The sequence below is a fragment of the Palaemon carinicauda genome, chromosome 10 (genome assembly GCF_036898095.1).
Source record: "Palaemon carinicauda isolate YSFRI2023 chromosome 10, ASM3689809v2, whole genome shotgun sequence".
In the NCBI taxonomy this organism is placed as follows: domain Eukaryota; kingdom Metazoa; phylum Arthropoda; class Malacostraca; order Decapoda; family Palaemonidae; genus Palaemon; species Palaemon carinicauda.
The window spans coordinates 157,114,592-157,133,628 of NC_090734.1; the positions used below are offsets into that span (position 1 = coordinate 157,114,592).

At 43.2% G+C, this 19,037-nt stretch overlaps 1 long non-coding RNA gene across 3 annotated transcripts in view; it reads right to left on the reverse strand.

The window, feature by feature from the left end:
- LOC137648900 (uncharacterized) overlaps window positions 1-19,037 on the reverse strand; it is a 63,360-nt gene that overhangs the window by 22,720 nt on the left and 21,603 nt on the right. The window contains exon 4 of one of the 3 annotated variants that reach the window (XR_011045750.1): window positions 15,919-16,125. The exons of the other annotated variants lie outside the window; for them this stretch is intronic. This is a non-coding gene — a long non-coding RNA (uncharacterized lncRNA). The remainder of the gene's footprint in view (window positions 1-15,918; window positions 16,126-19,037) is intronic. 3 annotated transcript variants of the gene reach the window in all.

The following is a 19,037-nucleotide window of genomic DNA, read 5'->3' on the forward strand; positions in this document are numbered from 1 at the left end:
AAAAACAATTTTACCTCTCTCTCTCTCTCTCTCTCTCTCTCTCTCTCTCTTCTCTCTCTCTTCTCTCTCTCCTCTCTCTCTCTCTCTCATTTTGTCCATCACTGACTCAACCAGAAATAATAATCTGGAAACTTATCACAGATATCAGCTAAATTTCATCAAAACAATTTTACCTCTCTCTCTCTCTCTCTCTCTCCTCTCTCTCTCTCTCTCTCTTCATCTCCTCTCTCTCTCTCTCTCTCTATCTCCTCTCTTCTCCTAACTTGCAGGAGGGGCAGCTAGCAAGCAATATTTTGCAGGGCAGCCAAATGCTTGTGCTTACATCAGACCAGGGACAACTGGCGCTGTATATTCAGCTGTAACACGGGCAATGGCGTTCAAAGAGTCCCCAAACACAGTAATCATTGAAACCTTTGGCACTTTCATTCCCCATACCAATGTGGCAGACGTCGGTCTCTGGGTGGCTAACATAGTCAAGCCAATGTTTCGTATTGTTTATCATCCTGGTTCGGGTCAAATACTTGTCTTGACTTTCTTTATTCGTAGAAGGATTGACATAACACATTTTCTCTCTCTCTCTCTCTCTCTCTCTCTCTCTCCCTCTCTCTCTCTCTCTCTCTCTCTCTCTCGATTGTCCTTGTATGGTAATTTGTTATTCAGTCTGGGTATTTTTTTAGATTTTGTTTTACTTGACATTAATCTGTCCAAATGTACTGACACATACAGACAAACAAACAGTTCACAAAGCACACACACATACATACATATATATATATATATATATATATAATATATATATAGATATATATATATATATATATATATATATATATATATATATATTAATATTATTATTATTATTATTACTACCTAAGCAGGAAGCTATAAGACTAAAGGCTCCAACAGAGGTATTTAGCCCAATGAGGAAAGGAAATAAAGTAATAAGTAAACTACAGGAGAAGTAATGAACAACTTAAAAAAGCATATTTTAAGAACAGTAACAACATTGATAAAGCTCTCTCTCTCTCTCTCTCTCTCTCTCTCTCTCTCTCTCTCTCTCTCTCTCTCTCTCTCTCTCTCTCTCTCATCTCTCTCTCTAACACGTAGGAACATTTAAAATTTACGTTTAAGTCGATCTGTGACTGGAATTGATAATTTGATATCTTCAACCCTTAACCCCCCCCCCCCCCCGAGAGATCTTCAAACCCCCTCCCCCCCTCTCCCACCCCCCTCTCCCACTCCCTCATATTCAGGCAGAGAGCTTACCAATCAGGCCTTAAGAAAACGAGCTTAAGAAGGGGTTCGCAGTCAGGATACAGCTCCTAGGTTAGGTTAGTTTAGGTTAGGTTGTGTCTGTTTCCAATGTGAAATGTAAAGAATCCGAAATGTGTAGCGGATAGGACAAACATATTTTAAATCATAATTTCTTTTGAATGTGTTCTTGAACTCGAAAACAACATCTAATAGCAAATCATTTTCAAAATTAGGTATTAAAAAATGGAAACGTAAACTAAGGTTAACATTAAGTTTTGAAAATTTGCAAAATATTACGAAATGATATTTGGTCCAAGATTACCTTTCACTAAGTCTTCAAATTTGCAACTGAGGAATTATCTAAGAAATCATTTTCAAAATCAGGTTTAAAAGGGGAAATTTAAAATAAAATTAAGACTACGTTTAAAGAATTACAAAATATTACAAAATGAAATCTGGTCCAAGATTACCAACTAACCACACCCATCAATTTGCAATTGAAAAATCATCTAGGAAATCATTTTCAAAATCAGGTTTGAAAAATGGAAACGCAAAATCAGGTTAAGACTACGTTTAAAAAATTGCAAAATATTACAAAATGAAATCTGGTCCAAGATTACCAACTAACCACCAACTCTTCAATTTGCAACTGAGGAATTTTCTAGGAAATCATTTTCAAAATCAGGTTAAAAAATGAAAACGCAAAACTACTTTTAAAAGAAATTCAAAATATTATAAGATGAAATTTGGTCAAAGATTAAATTCCACTAAGTATTCGAATTTGCAACTGTGGAATTTTCTCGCCAATTCGACATGGCGTTGAATGGCCACCCCGGTTCCAACGCGGGGGGGGGGGGGGGGGGAGATTATGCTCCAAACCCCCCCCCCCCCCCAAAAAAAAAAAAAAAAAAAAAACATCCGTATAGATATTATCATTCAATCTTTACTTTTGATTGCAATGTACCATGGTCTTCCACTGTCTTGGGTTAGAGTTCTCTTGCTTGAGGGTACACTCGGACACACTATTTTATCTTATTTCTCTTTCTCTTGTTTTGTTAAAGTTTTCATAGTTTATATAGGAGATTTTTATTCTAATGTTACTGTTCTTAAAATATTTTACTTTTCCTTGTTTCCTCTCCTCACTGGGCTATTTTCCCTGTTGGAGCCCCTGGGCTTTTAGCATTCTGCTTTTCCAACTAGGGTTGTAGCGATTTAAACATTTATTCTCGATCTATTTATTTTACATTCCCAACGGAGTTACCTTGTTCATTAGTAACGATATACCCTCTTTCGGAGCTCGCAGTCTTCCATGACTTCTACCTTGGCGACTCTTTAGATCTGGGTTGGCGGGTTTGCCTGGAGTGTCAGGGCAAAGAGACCCTGTGTCTCTTCCTTTTAGGGTTTTCAAGGAAGCACGTGGCTGATGTCGGGCCACGTCCCGTTGTCCCTAAAGTTAAAGCTACCTGCCAGCCCTACCAAAGACTCACAGGTCTTCCAAATCACCAAACCAGTTAAGACTTCTCTTGGGTCGAGAGCGAAGCCCGGCCTGAAACCTACGACCCCGGAGGCTCCCTTCGATCCGGCAGCCCTTTCAAGATTGATGCATGGCCTCTCGTGGCATGGTTAGTTTCAACCTGACCTTTCGTTAGAAGAGGCCAGCGACCGATCCCAGGGATGAGGTAGAAATTTATTTCTATTTGAACACGATGTTGTGCTGATATTTATCCATATATATACATATATATATAATTTACGGACCTCTGTAGCTCACTGGCTCAAACCTCGTGTCACATACCGAGTCACCACGGATGGAAGATTCCTGGTGCCTCTGTGAACTTGACAATTGAACGGAATTATTGCCCATTAGGGGGAAGAGAGAGTGCTAAACCAGATAGCCTCATACAGGGTCTCATTTGTTATGGGCTACCTCAACAGCACAATATATCATCCCGGATGCCTCTAAGCTCCCGGAATTCGTCGAAAGCAATCCGTGGAAGGGGGCCTTGCGCTCTCCCTTCAAAGATGGTATGTTAACCATCGAAGGGTTTGGCACCCGGACTGTAGAAGATTTTGAATTCTACCCGCCGGGTCTACAGTTCCCTCTCTCTGGTTTCGTATGCCTTACCGAGGAGACGCTCGTAAGGTTTGACAAGGTCCCCAAAGAAACCAAAATGTACCCAAAGGGGCTAGCTCAGTCCACCTGGGTCCGGCCCTTAAACGAGTGGGAGTGTGTTATCACTACGTTAACACCTCACAAGAGCCCGTACACGATGTTTCTAGTGGAGGAGTAAACCCCTACTCCGTGTGTCACTAAGATATCGGACCTTGCTCAGCAGGCAATAAACGAGGACAAGCCGTTACCGCAGCTGAAGGAAACGCATCCGACCTCCCTCCTGTCCCTGGGGGATCACGATTGCTGGACTAACGCCCCGGCGACCTTCACATCGGGTAAATTAAGCGCTGACTGTGCTCCCATTCAGTTCAGTGAGTGGCTACCCAGGCTTCCGGAATCCCTGATATGCCTCGAGCTCGAAGCCTGTATGCGCCTGTGTAGACCTATCAACTCGGCTACAATGGCAGAAAAGACCTCTTTAATGTATGAAGAAGAACCACCTTTTAAGGTCTTGACGAAGTCATTACTTCAAACCTTACTGTCTGATTCCTACGACTTCTTTGCGGCCAGACGTCATTGCTGTAGGCATGTCTTGTCTGAGGCCACTATCAGACATGAGCCTAACAAGCTTATTAAAGCCCCAGTCTGGAGCTGCTAGGGTCAATCAGAGCCTCAAGGTTCGATGGGCTTAGTCCCCAAGCACAAGTTCGAACCGGCCAGCAACCAATCTTGAGGTAGAAAGAGTCTGAGATCTTTCCATTCCTTCCAAACCGGCGGTCCCAACAGGTGGTTCAAACCATCCCGGTGGCACAAGGGAGTCAACCTTTCACTTCGAAGGGTCAACCCCAACAGCAATACGTGCTGGTTCCTCAGTCCCAAGTAGCAACTACCTCCTATGCTACTTCCCCAGCCCTTAGGCCCACCTTTGAAACTCAGGGTGCTTTCCAGGGTTACCAGCGCCCCAGAGGCGCTAGCTCGAGAGGAACTTTTCGCAACAGCTACTCTCGAGGCCGAGGAGGTAAATCCGCAGCAAATCATTGGGAGTTCTCAGGTAGGGGTAGGACTTTACATCTTCCGGAACCGTTGAACGTTCAACATTTGGGCTTTCAGTATAATTTCCAAAGGCCTGGGGTGGGGTTGGATAGAAAGGCCCCCTCCACCAACCAGTTTTCATCAACATCCAACGGAAGAGCTAGTCTTATATGAAAACGATTTATTGCAAAAGGAAGCAATAAAGAAAGTAAATCGTTTGTAATTTCAGGATCACTTGTTCAGCGGGCCAAAGAAAGACTCAGAATAGCGAAGAGTAATCCTAGATCTGTCGCTTCTGAATTCTTACATTTAATGCGACAAGTTTCACATGCTGACCATCTCTCAGGTGCGGACCTTGCTTCTCTGTGGGGCCGTCACCTCCTCTATGGATCTTGCAGACGTTTGCTATCATGTTCCGAAAGCAAGGCATTTTCGTCCGTTTCTAGGCTTCAACTAGGCAAACTGCCTCACAGCAACTACAGAGTGATAATCTCTTACAACAGTTTTGGTTCCAAATCACCTTCGAGAAATCTCGTTTGGTCCCGAGGACAAGTTTCAATGGTTAGGATTCAATGGGTTCTATGCTCCCACACTCTGTCTCCCAACAGCCAAGAGGAACGATATAGCAAAACACAATACGTTTTCTCAAAGACAAATTGTCTTCCAGAAGAAATCAAGAGAGAATCCTGGGTGCCCTCCAGTTTGCCTCAGTAACAGATATACTACTGAAGGCCAGACTGAAAGATATAAGCCGAGTATGGTGCTCCAGGAAAACGAGTAATATCGAGACAAAGGGCTCGACTCCAGCCAATTCTGAAGAAAAGACTTCAACCATGGACAAAGGTCAAAATCTGGCAAATCCGTTTCCTTACAATATCCACCCGCAAGCTCGTCATTTACACAGACGCCTCCCTAACAGGCGGGGGGGGGGGGGGGGATACTCTTAGTACAAGAAAGTCCTGGGACTATGGTCGACAATATTCCGCCAACTTCATATCAATGTTTTAGAGGCCATGGCGGTATTTTTGACCTTAAGCAACCGGCTCCAGCCAAAAACCAACATATCAGGTTTCTTCTAGATAGATAGTGGCGGACGCACTTTCGAGGACAACTCCGCTGGAGTCGGAGTGGTCACTAGACCCAATGTCCTTCAGTTGGATTCTTTCTCAGGTTCCGGATCTCCAGATAGATCTGTTTGCAACAAAGTCCAACTACAAACTAGAGTGCTACGTAGCTCCCAGCCCAGATCCTCGGGCTTACGCCACAGACGCAATATCATTAGTCTGGAACACTTGGGAGAGAATTTACCTATTCCCACCAATAAATCTGTCGATGAAAGTGTTAGACAAGCTCAGGACTTCAAAGGTCAAGTTGCTCTAGTAGCCCCCATCTGGCCCAAGCACAACGGGTTTCCCCTTCTGGTGGAACTGGGTCTCCACCTCGACAGATCCCCAATCCAATACTAACACAAGCAGTACAACTCGCTGTGTGTTAGCTTCCTCAAATTCAGAATGCCCTACCTTTCTGGACTTTATGAAATTTGCAGCTCAAGAGGTGCAGATATTGATCCTCAAATACGTTATTTTTAGAATCAGATAAGAGGGGATCCACCCTTCGACAGTATGATTCGGCTGTTATGAAACTTGCCAGTTTTTAAGGGACTCAAAGGTTGAGACGATGACTATGAATCTGGCAGTAACCTTCTTCAGAATTTTATTTGAATCAGACTTAGCGACTAGTACTATTACCACAAATTAAGTCAGCTTTGAAGGTTTTACAATTGGCTTTAATATTGCCCTTACAGATTCATACTTCTCATCCATCCCGAGAACCTGCGCCAGATTGAAACCATCAACTCACCCTAGCTCAGTTTCCTGGTTTCTGAATGACGTACTTAAGTTGGCTTCAGACACTCTTAACGAGACTTGCCATTATATTCCATTGGTTAGGAAATCCTTGTTCTTAATGAACCTGACTTCTGGCGCCAGAATATCAGAACTTTCAGCCTTGTCTAGAGATCCAGGTCATATTGAATTTCTCTCGTCAGGGGAAGTACTCCTTTCCCCTGACAAAAGATTTTTAGCGAAAATGAGGACCCCCAGGACGGACGGTTCCCCTGGAAGATTGTTCCACTTCCGCAGGACCCATCTTTATGTCCAGTAAACACTCTGGAAGCCTACTTAAACATATCTCCCGTTCAGTCCTCGGGGCCCTTACCCATTAGAGAAGGTGAAGAACCATCATCCTGAAAGGACTCAGACAGAAGATTCTGCATTTCATTAACGGGCTACCTAGAATCATTCCCACATCACTCCCTCACGTCCATGATATATGAGCTGTAGCTACCTCAGTTAATTACTATGAACTTCACTGAACTTACTAAATATACAGGCCGGAAGTCTCCAACAGTATTTAAACGCCACTGCTTAAAACCTCTGGAAGCCTTATATTTGCTACAGTGGCAGCAGGGAATGTGATTCCTCCTGAACATAGTGAACCTTAACCCTGGATAGGTACGCTCCTCGGACACCCCTTTAAGGGTATACTCGGACGCGAACGACCCCGACGCCAAAAAAAATTCTTGAAAAATCAGTTTTTGCAGTAACCTCCTTTTTTCTTTTGCCAAAAAAAACTTCAATGAATGCTTAAAACAACTGTAAAGATAAATACTACTCATCTGCAGAAAAACTATTTATTATAAATATTTTAAAAAATTAAGTAGAAAAAAAAAAAGACCTGACATAAAAATTCATAAAAAAAAAGTTTATACATATATACACAAATCCTTTTAGGAATTGATTCTTGAATGTTTAGGACACATCTTGATGTATTTTGGATGAAGTCAGACCCATGGAGGTGAAGATCTGAAATGAGAAAAAAAGGGTAACTTTTTTTGGCCAAACAAATTTGTCCAAATTTCATGAATTTTTTTGGGTACCCAAATGAAATAGGAAGTGGCTAATTTTTTTAGGGAATAAACATATGTTATCCTAAAATAGAAATATGTAAAAAAATCTTCATTATTTTGTAAATTACATTTATATCAGGGCCATATCTAAAGGTAATTTTTTGAGTACTTAGAAATTTCGTAAAAAAATACATATATTTAATATATATGATATTTATGCAGGTAAAAATATACCAAAATATCACAAATTCTATAGGGAACAAGAATATATATAGATAGGGCAACTTACGCTTCGGATATGTCCACAAAATGGCCGCCAACCACACTGACTCAGACTCCCTAATCTGCCACTTGAAATGTAGGAAGGGTATGTCAATTTCAAGGTGTTATTTACTAATCTAATTATTATTGGATATGCATAAAAATTGTATGGTGGGTTGCTGGATAATTGTCGATTATTTTACGACTATAAAATTAAAATTCTGACCCAAAAAAATTTTTTTTAAGGGAAATAAAATCGAAAAAAAAAAATGTAAAATATAATATTTTAGCTAAAAAAATTTGATGATATTCAATCAAAAAAGAAGTAAACAAAATTTTCCGACAAATAAACATCTAGAGGAATCATTACTCTGTGATAGTTCCTTAGTACGTAGTAATTTTGAAAGAATTGGGAAAAAACGAAAAAATGGCAATCACCGGAAAATCGAACACATACCTATATATACGCCATATCTGGCTAAAAAAAAGATAGGCATGGGTGGCCAGATCATCTAGAAACACTTTCCAACACTATAAAAATATAAGTTTTGCGACACTACTTGCCAATTCCTTACGGTAACATGACTAAGCAAAAAATGCAAAACAAATAAAAAGGGGCACTCGCGGAAAAATGGCTAACATTCTAATATACGGCATTTCAGAAAAAAAAATTCAGCCACGTACTAGGCAAACCATCAAGGCACATTTTCCGACAAATAAACATCTAAATGAATCATTACTCTGTGATAGTTCCTTAGTACGTAGTAATTTTGAAAGAAATGGGAAAAAACGAAAAAATGGCAATCACCGGAAAATCGAACACATAGGCCTACCTATATATACGCCATATCTGGCTAAAAAAAAAAAAGATAGGCATGGGTAGCCAGATCATCTAGAAACACTTTCCAACACTATAAAATTATAAGTTTTGCGACACTACTTGCCAATTCCTTACGGTAACATGACTAAGCAAAAAAATGCAAAACAAATAAAAAGGGGCACTCGTGGAAAAATGGCCATTCTAATATACGACATTTCAGAAAAAAAAAAAATTTCAGCCACGTGCTAGGCAAACCATCAAGGCACATTTTCCGACAAATAAACATATAAATGAATTATTACTCTGTGCTAGTTCCTTAGTACGTAGTAATTTTGAAAGAAATGGGAAAAAACGAAAAAATGGCAATCACTGGAAAATCGAACACATACTTATATATACGCCATATCTGGCTAAAAAAAAAATAGGCATGGGTAGCCAGATCATCTAGAAACACTTTCCAACACTATAAAAATATAAGTTTTGCGACACTACTTTCCAATTCCTTACGGTAACATGACTAAGCAAAAAAATGCAAAACAAATAAAAAGGGGCACTCGCGGAAAAATGCACAACATTCTAATATACGGCATCTCAGATAAAAAAAAAGACATGCACGTGTTAGCCCAACCATCAAGGCACAATTTCTAACACAAACATGAAAAAAAAAAATCAATAATATACGGCAATTCCTTACTACGTAGTAAATTTTTACAAATATTGAAAAAAAAACAGAAATTGGCAACCGCAGTTAAATACCCAATATACCAATAACTACGTCGTATCTGACAAAAACAAAATCACGCATGGGTAGCCAGATCATCTAGACACACTTTCCAACACTAAAAAAGCAAAAGTTTTACGACACTATTTGGCAATATCTTACGGAAAAATGACTTGGCAAAAAAATTTAAAAAAAATTAAAAAGGGGCACTCGCGGTAAAATGCCCGACATTCTAATATACGGCATCTCAGATAAAAAAAAAGACATGCACGTGTTAGCCCAACCATCAAGGCACACTTTCTAACACATAAACATGAAAAAAAATGAATAATATACGGCAATTCCTTACTACGTAGTAATTTTTACAAATATTGAAAAAAAAAACAGAAATTGGTAACTGCAGTTAAATACCCAATATACCAATAACTACGTCGTATCTGACAAAAAAAAAGTCACGCATGGGTAGCCAGATCATCTAGACACACTTTCCAACACTAAACAAGCAAAAGTTTTACGACACTATTTGGCAATATCTTACGGAAAAATGACTTGGCAAAAAAATGAAAAAAGATGAAAAAGGGGCACTCGCGGTAAAATGGTCCTCGTGGTGATGAACGACATTTTAACTAAAAAAGAAATCATGCACATGGTAGCCAAACAATCCACCAAGACTTTCCACAACTGATAACCTATACAAGTTGCACCATTCTACGACAATTTCATAATACGTAATAACTTTGATAATTATGCAAATTACCTTAGAAGGGTAAACTCGGTCGCGCTCGACCCCGACGCGTCTCAGAAATCGGGGAAGGAGTACAGCTACAGCAATGCACATCTGGACACTACTAGAGCGTGTAGGGGAGACACCTCCTGCAGGTCGATCACCCACAAATTCAGTCACGGGGGTGAGTCACGTGAGAAAAACCTGTTTTTTTTTTACGCTCGGGGTCGCGAACGACCCATCGTACCTATCCAGGGTTAATCAACTATGTCTTGCTATCCTCTTACCTGTTATTTTGGATTTTATTTTACTTCCTCAGGTATTGTTCCAAGATTTGGGACCATTTCTCTGGTACTATTTCCCTGGGCGGCACAGGTCGGAGCCCAGAAAAGGGATTTTGACGAAGGAAAAATCTATTTCTGGGCGAGAGACCTGTGCCGCCCAGTGAACCCTCCCTTGACTTCCCTCCCAACATGGGCCCCAAACCTTGGGTGCTATGAGGAGTGACGTCACTGGCGTGGGTTGGGTTAGTGGTAGTAGTGTTGATCGGCACCTCGGTGTGGCGGGGATTTTGAAGAGGAGATATCTAAATAGTGCGAGACCTCTGGTTGTGAATTATCACGCCCCAGTATTTTATACCGACACCTTATATAGGTGAGCGAGCTGGGTTCAACCTGGCATTCCTATGCTTTTTTTCTCTGGTAATATATAGCAGTTATATTCCTTAGAAATAGTGCTCTAGGAGTATTTCACTGGGCGGCACAGGTCTCTCGCCCAGAAATAGATTTTTCCTTCGTCAAAATCCCTTCATCTGTAGAAAAGCCAATGTTTTTACTAAAGGCATGGATCTCACTGACCCTTTTAGCCGAAGCCAAGCACACCAAAAAAAGCGTCTTGAGGGTGAGATCCTTCAGGGAGGCTGAATGTAATGGCTCAAACCTGTCGGACATTAGGAACCTTAGGACCACGTCTAAGTTCCATCCAGGAGTTTCCATACGACGCTCCTTAGAGGTCTCGAAGGACTTAAGGAGATCTTGGAGATCTTTATTATTGGACAGATCTAAGCCTCTATGTCTGAACACATAAGCCAACATGCTCCTGTAGCCCTTAAAAGTGGGAGCAGAGAGGGAGCGAACATTTCTCAGATGCAGGAGAAAGTCTGCAATTTGGGCTACAGAGGTACTGGAAGAGGAAATGGATGATGACTTGCACCAGTCTCTAAAGACTTCCCACTTCGACTGGTAGATGCTCTCCTAGCTCTCGCAATTGCTCTGGCTGCCTCCTTCGAAAATCCTCGAGCTCTTGAGAGTCTCTCGATAGTCTGAAGGCAGTCAGACGAAGCGCGGGGAGGCTTTGATGAAGACTCCTTACGTGGGGCTGTCGTAAGAGATCCATCCTTAAAGGCAGACTCCTTGGAACGTGTACCAGCCATAGAAGTACCTCTGTGAACCACTCTCTCGCGGGCCAGAGTGGAGCAACCAATGTCAACCTGGTCCCTTCGTGAGAGGTGAACTTCTGCAGCACCTTGTATAGGATCTTGAAAGGTGGAAAGGCATAAACGTCCAGGTGAGACCAGTCCAGCAGGAAAGCGTCTATGTGGGCTGCCTCTGGATCTGGAACTGGAAAGCAGTAAGTCGAGAGCCTCTTTGTCAGAGAAGTCGCAAAAAGATCTATGGTGGGTTGACCCCATGTCATCCATAGCTTCTCGCACACAGTCTTATGCAACGTCCACTCCATGGAGATGACTTGTCCTCTTCTGCTGAGGCAGTCCGCCAAGATATTCATTTTTCCTTGCACAAATCTCGCCAAAGGAGAGATGTTACTTGCCTTAAATGGAGTTCCTTCTGATGCGTGGATCAAAGACCCGAGCATTCCAGACTGTCCAGTGGAGCTCCCTAACCCCAAACCGAAGCATCTGAATACAACACATGGTTTGGGTTCTTGATCGCAAGAGAAAGACCTTCTCGAAGTCTGATGTTGCTGTCCCACCAAGTCAGACATGTCTAGACTGGGTTGGAGATTGGGAAAGAGATACTCTCTAAGCCCTTCTCCTTGTTCCAATGGTTTAGGTGAAATTGGAGAGGGCATAGGTTGAGTCTCCTCAGAGAGATAAACTACTCCAGCGATGAAAGAGTTCCCACGAGGCTAGTTCAAACTCTTACAGAGCAACTGTTTTCCTCTTGCAAGTGAAGGACTTTTAACAGAGCTTGTTCCATTCTTGTGGGAGACGAAAAGGCCCGAAAAATCAGACACTGTATCTCCATTCCCAAATAAAGAATAGTCTGGGATGGGGTACTGTAAGTTACGACTTCTCTACGTTCACTATGAGACCTAGCTCCTTGGTTAGGTCTAATGTCCATTAGCGGCTCTCCAGACAGAGATATAATGACGACGCCCTGATTAGCCAGTCGTCAAAATAAAGGGAGGCTCTGAATCCTCAAAAAATGTAGAAAGCTTGCTACATTTTGCAAGGGCCTTGTAAAAACAAGAGGAGCAGGAATGAGGCCGAAGTACAGTGCTCGACATTGGTACATTACTTTCCCGTCCACAAACCTCAGATGTTGTTGAAAGTTTGGATGAATCGGGATGTGGAAGTATGCATCCTGAAGGTCAAGAGAGACCATCCAGTCGCCTTCCCTTACTGCTGCCAAGACAGATTTGGTAGTCTTCATCGTGAAGTTTGTCTTGACAATGAACACATTGAGCGTACTTACATCTTAAGTACTCCTGCAGTGAACGTGGCTGCCAGATCATTCGAGCCATCCCTGATAGCCTTGTTCCTGCAGTGAACGTGGCTGTCAGATCATTGGAGCCATCCCTGATAGCCTTGTTCATGCATGACATAATTGTACAGCAAAACATTGACAGCTGGAGAGACCTTCTGACTTAAGGCTCCCAGGGACCAACCAACAAATAAAAACTTCAAACGCTCGAAAAAAAACTCCTAACAGGAGATGGTCTAGCTCTGAAGCCGACCATAAAATCTTGGAGCGTCTCATGGCCAGGCGACAGGGAGAGTCTATGAGGCTTGAGAAGTCTCCCTGGGCAGAGGCAGGAACTCCCAAGCCGAGAACTTCTCCCGTGTCATACCAGACGCTCGCTCTAGAAGCCAGTTTAAAAGGAGGGAAAGCAAAGGCTGTCTCCCCCAAACTCCTCCTGGTGATCAACCAGTTGCCTAGCAAACGTAAAGCTCTCATAGAAAAGCGAGAGAGCACTAGCTTAGAAAACAACAGCTTCGAAGTAGCTAGGCCTAGCGTAAACTCTGACGAAGGCGAACGAGGAGCAGCAGTTACAAAATGGACCGGAAAAAGATCCTTAAAAATCAGCATGATTTTTTTAAAGTCCATAGAGGTCTGAGCAGCTTTAGGCTCCTCTCCGTCTGACAAAGTCCCCAAAGGAATATCAGTAGGAGGAGGATCAGCAACTTCCTCATCTGAAGGAACCTCGTCCGACAATTGTCTAGTCTCATGAAAAGGAGAGACCTGCCGCGGCGGCAACGCTTGACAGGCAATGTCAACAAGCAAAGGAGCAGCAGTAGCAGTAGAGGAAGCGACGTCAGGTCGCTGCTGAAAGGACGCTCGACGTCACGTCGGAACTGCATTGACTGCCTAGACTGAGCAGTCAAAACAACCTTCGACTGCGGTGATTGACGCTCAACGTCAAGTCGAGGCAACTGAGCTGGTTGGCGAACGTCCTGAACGTCAACACGAGACTGCGGCAGCGGCTGAACATCAACACGAGACTGCGGCAGCGGCTGAAAATCAACACGAGACTGCAGCGAGGGAGGATCCATGTCACGTGACTGACGTGAAAAACTACTGACATCACGTTTCAAAGTACAAGAAACGTCAGCACTAACGTCAAACGGACGAGTAAATGCTCGTTTGGGCAGCTGACGGCCAGAGTCTCGTTTAGCGTAACGGCGACTCGAAAGCGAAGGTTCATCGTGAACCTGCTCAACGTCATACTTCTCCATAAGGGAGGCAAGCTTAGTCTGCATGTCCTGCAGGACAACCCATTTAGGATCAACGGGAGTCGGAACGGGCCGAGACGACGGTAACGTCTGTGTTGGCAAAACTTTGCCTTTACCGCGACCCTCGGACCCCGTGTTACGCTTGCGTTTAATAGGCGAACAGTCTTCCGACGACTGCAAAGGGTCAGAGCTGTCCCCATGGCTACAGCCAGGACGCTGGACCTGTCCTGAAGGGACTGACTTTCGCTTAAAGGGTCTAGAAACCTTGCGCCAAGGTTTCTTTTGCGAAAAGTCTTCGAATGACGAGGAGAACACAGTCTCACCCGTCTTATGGTAAGGGCGATCTTGACGAGAAACGTCCGATACCAAAGAGGGAACGTCTGTACGTTGGTTAAAGCCTCTCGTCCCCTTAAGTCCTACGACATTACTTCTCCCTGGTGCAGGGGAGCCTGAAAGAGGCCTCGGACTAGGGGAGCGACAAGCACGAACAAACGAACCCTCCGCAACACAGAACATGTTTTTTTTTTGCACTTACTTCACTGATATCGTATTTTTCAATAATTTCACATTAGGCATGAATAAAACTGATATCTACCTGAAGCACGCAATTCTCCCTTACATCAAAAGGTTATAATTGCGAAATGAGTCGTATAATGTAAGCACATTACAGTAGTACAAAATGAAACACACATGCAAAAATCAAAAAACATATACATATTTATCGAATAAAACGGAAATATATAAAGTTAAAAAGGATCAGTGACTGGGGAGGAGACTAAACACTAGTTCACTAAAGACTACGTTTTCAATCTCTCACCGTACAGTGCCTTGGGACGAGAATAAAAACTAAAAACGTTTTATCCTCTCTCCTCGTACAGAGACTTGGGACGAGAGTAAAAAACTGAATCGAGAACAACGTTACTCGCTCCCAAACTCCTTACTTGGGACGAGAATAAAGATCGGATCGTTCTCTCTTTCTCTCTCTCTCTCCGTCTCTCTCTCTCTCTCTCTTGTCACACACAAGAGAATTGCCCACTCACCCTTCGTCAATAAACAGGTTATTTGACCAAAGGAAAAAACTGAAAGGACTAAGAAATTGAAAATTAACAAGTTCCTTTAAATTAGTATTTAAAACACTTCAGTTTGAAAGAAGAATGAACAAAACGTCAAAATCGATTTACTCTTTCTGCAAAGTGAAACCGTGATTCTCTCTTTCTCTATCGTAACGATAGAGCGCAAACTGCGTAGCATAAATAAACCAAACGTTAGTTCATCTTTGAAAAAAAAAACAGCACGAAGACTATTCAAAGAATATATTTCTTAAAATATTTTCTAAAAAATATTCATTTCATAACTCTTACAGAGCAAATGATTTAAACTTAACGAAAATAAAAGTTGAATGGGCTCGACGTTGTTTAACTTCGGTTTCCAAGTTAGGACCGCCTACATCTCGGACTAGGGGAGGAATAGGTAAAGGCCGCATATAAACAAAACATAAAATTTATCTTGATGTTTAGTATAAATGGAAAGCTAATCGATGAGGCCTAATAAAGGCGGGTGAGATATAAAATATTTAGAGGAAAATCTATAATTATCAACAATAATTTACAACGTGATAAAATAATTACTAAAAGCCTTAAAAACACTTCTGTACACTGAGGGAAGGGTCGGCCATCTTTACTCTATGGAAAAACCAGAGATAAAAAAGCAAGGGCAAAACACTTTTCCTCTCCTTTCAAAAGCATTTCTTTTGAAGATAGTATTGAATAATCCAACACGGCAAAAGCAATAAAACCAAAACCAAGTACTTCACCAATTCGGTAGAAAACTCGAGGTCATAAAGCGAGTGGAATCCACTTGTCGATGAAACCGACAGAGAAGAACTGGAGCTGTTTACAAGTATATGCGGTATCTGGCCGATAGTCGGCGCTGGTGGGCACACCCGCAACCTTCACGGCGATCGCTCGCGAGTTTTTGGAATCTGTCGAGCCGTCGGAGACGTCAGCTATTATATATTCACCGGCTAAGTTTAATATTTAAAAAATAATAATAATAATAAATTTGTCAAACTGACAAAATTACTTTTGATATGATGCATAATGGGCTACTTACTTGCATATGCAAAATCTGCAGCAGCTGTAGACCTGGAATTAACGGGAACTTTCCAACAGGGAAAGCCTGCGCTCCTCGCCGTCCTCTATACAAAATGACCTTCCATTATTAAAGTCAACCGCTTGAATTGCACAAAAGATTCCTAGTTTCCGTCCAGCCAATATTTTAATCGCTTTTCTTCGGTTCACGAGTTACTGTGGCCATTGGCTGAAAAAAATATAAAGGCATGAGCATTGTCTGAATACAAGAAACAAAACACTTTTCTGGGCTCAAGCCATGTCGTCCTGATGGAAGTTCCTTAAAGGCAGCTTCCTAGGGTATATTACAACTACGGCGATATTCCCAGAGAATTTACCTTCAGGTACCCAGAATTCTAACTCCTGGAGCGAGTATCCCTAAAAAAGACCTTAGGGATATCGTAAATATCAGTGGACGTATTCTTGACACGCCTCATAGCAATCTATACCCCGAATAGAGTTAACACTTCGTAGGGGTCAAATGGCAAGAAAACGAAAACGATAAGAAAGGGGGGAGCCGTTCGTAAGGCATCTCTCCTCCCCGTTTCGAAAGCGTGCCCTGCGCCGCTCGCGGCGCCATCTGTATTGTTCCCTGTTTTCTACCAATTCTTGGAATTTCTCGTGTAATAATGCTTTCTCCAACTTCTTCTGCCTCGGATAAGTTGAGTACTATTTCTTTTATGTATAAATGTAGGCTCTTGGTTAAAATTAAAGTAATTAAAAGAGTTATCTTTGATACAAGAGCTGTTGCCTGCTGGAGGCATCATGGATGCTGTCGCTCGCTAGAATAGGATTTAATTGTTAGCAAGAGCGACGTTCCCAGCCCCTTTGCGCTTAAATATTAGCTACTTAGCTTATTTAGGAATTCTGTTATGATGCGTTAGTAGTGTGCCTGGCGAAGTTTTGCCTAGGCTGCCAACACTAGTCTTCGTAGGCTAGCGGTTGGCCTATGTACTTCCTGCATGATAATTAGTCTTCCAAGTGTGATTTTATTGCTTTAAGCGTTAGGCAACGTTATACATATAAGCCCTTTTCGAGTACCTTCCAAGATAGTATTGGTGTGAGTTTCGGTGAATTAGGTAATCGATTCTCTTAGTGCCTAGGCTAGGTTGTCTTAGGTCATTATAATATTATCTGTTTCCCCGTTTGCTCCCTTCTCTTCGGGGAAGGGGCAAACCCTTTCCCTCTGTTTAAGCCCTAGGCTTAACTCTAGTGGTCTGTTTGAATTAATTTTCAAATATATCTATGCTGGAGTAGTACTGTACCTTCCCGTTCCATCTGAATTGGTTCAGAGGGGGACAGTACAACAGTGTTTAGTCTGAGTCCGGGTTGGTCTGGCATGGGGCAGAGTCTCCCTTGCTGACTGACACGGGCATAAGGGGTTTATCCCCTTGGTCCACCTTGTTGGGTTCCAGTAGTGATCCCTTTGCTCGGTGACCCCTCAGACTTGTCCTCTTGCCGTTCCGGATTCGGGATATGTTCCCTTTTCTGGAATAGCAATTCCTTCCTTGCCGTGGTTTTAGGGAGGCAGCCAGTAGTGCCGGCCTCCCCCTCGGGTCTTTCTCTGGCTGAGATGAGCTGTCTTAGTTGGGAATGACCCTTAACCAAGGCAAGGTTGGATAGGACCCTCTGTCCTTCCCTTCTATTTTCCGTTCCTTTGTGTCAGTCGTCCGCATCCGTACCTAGCCTAGGTTAGGATGGGGAACTGACGTGGTCTCCTGTCGGCCGGCAGAGTGTGCCGACCGGCAGAGACCCTTTCTTCGAGTGCTGCCCGGTCCTTTCTTGGTCCCTCCATCGCTGCCGTCTGTAGATTCAGTAAGCAGCGGTTAGGAAGCCTGACTTAATGTCTCCCCTTCCTTTCGGCACTCTTTCGGGTGCCGGGCACAGAGGCTCATAGCCTCTTAGCCCGGCACTCATTCTGTTGTCTTCGTATGTGTTGTCCTTGCCGTCTGCCGGCCTACAGGCCGGCCGTCGGTGGGGAGGGGTGTTCTCCAGTTCTCTTGCTGTCGGTCGGCGATGGTTATATACCTTTGCCGGCCGATCTCTTGCTCATCTGCCGGCCACTATAAGTGGGGCCGGCAGCCGAGCGCTGCCTGGTGTGGAGGCCAGCCGGCAAGGTTTGCTTACTGCTGCCGGCCGGCCTGCTACACTGCCCGGTTAGCCGGCCACTAAGAATGATGGCCGGCAACACAGTGCTAACCGGGTGGCTGCGGACCGGCAACCACTGCCGGCCGGTTCAGGCATGGGATCTGGAGTTCTCCCCAATAGGGGTGATCTGATGTTGTGTACTTGAGATCTACCTTTCGAAAAACGGGGGGGGGGTGCTGACCGGCAATAGCCGGCCGGCACACCACCCTCAGGTACTGTATCAGTCCTTTCTTTGGTGGTGTATTCAACCAAGGGAGTCCATGATATAGTAGGTTACAACACTGTCTTTTCTATCCTACTTGTGTTACTTGTGCAATCACTTGGTGTCGCCTTACAAGGATAAAAGAGAATTCTTTTCATCCCTGGCCGGAATGGTAAAATTTTACCTTAGGTGTGAGCTACACCTAATTTCCTTTGGAAATATGCTCTCTGGTTATTCTAGTAAAGACTAACTATGTGGCTTTGGCTGGTGGGCTTCCACAGGTGTTTGTGTGGGTTTCACAAGTAGGTGTCTTTCCCTCATTCTTGGTGAATACTCATTTGTTACATGTGAATTGAAATTCACTTGATATTCATGGAAATTTTTCTTCTTTTACAGGAGGAGCATCCGAAGTGTGATAGTGTCTTCTGCAATGTCCGCAGTAAGAACTTTTGCGGACATGTCTCGTGTAGGAGGCACGCGGCTTGCGCAGCCTCCAATGATGACCATAGTTACTGGGATCCGCAGGTATGTGCTGTATGTACTAACCTGCTATCAGAGGCTTTTGAATCCCCTAGGTCGGCGGAGTCAAGAGATGCAGCGAGGGAGAAGCTTCGCTTATGGGTAAGGGGTTTTCAGAAAAACACCACTGGACCTTATCTTCCTAATGAGAAGATGAGGGCATACCTTTTTCCCAAGGCTTCCACTGACGCTGTTGTTCCCCAGCCTCGGCCGGAGATCACTCTCGTCCAGAT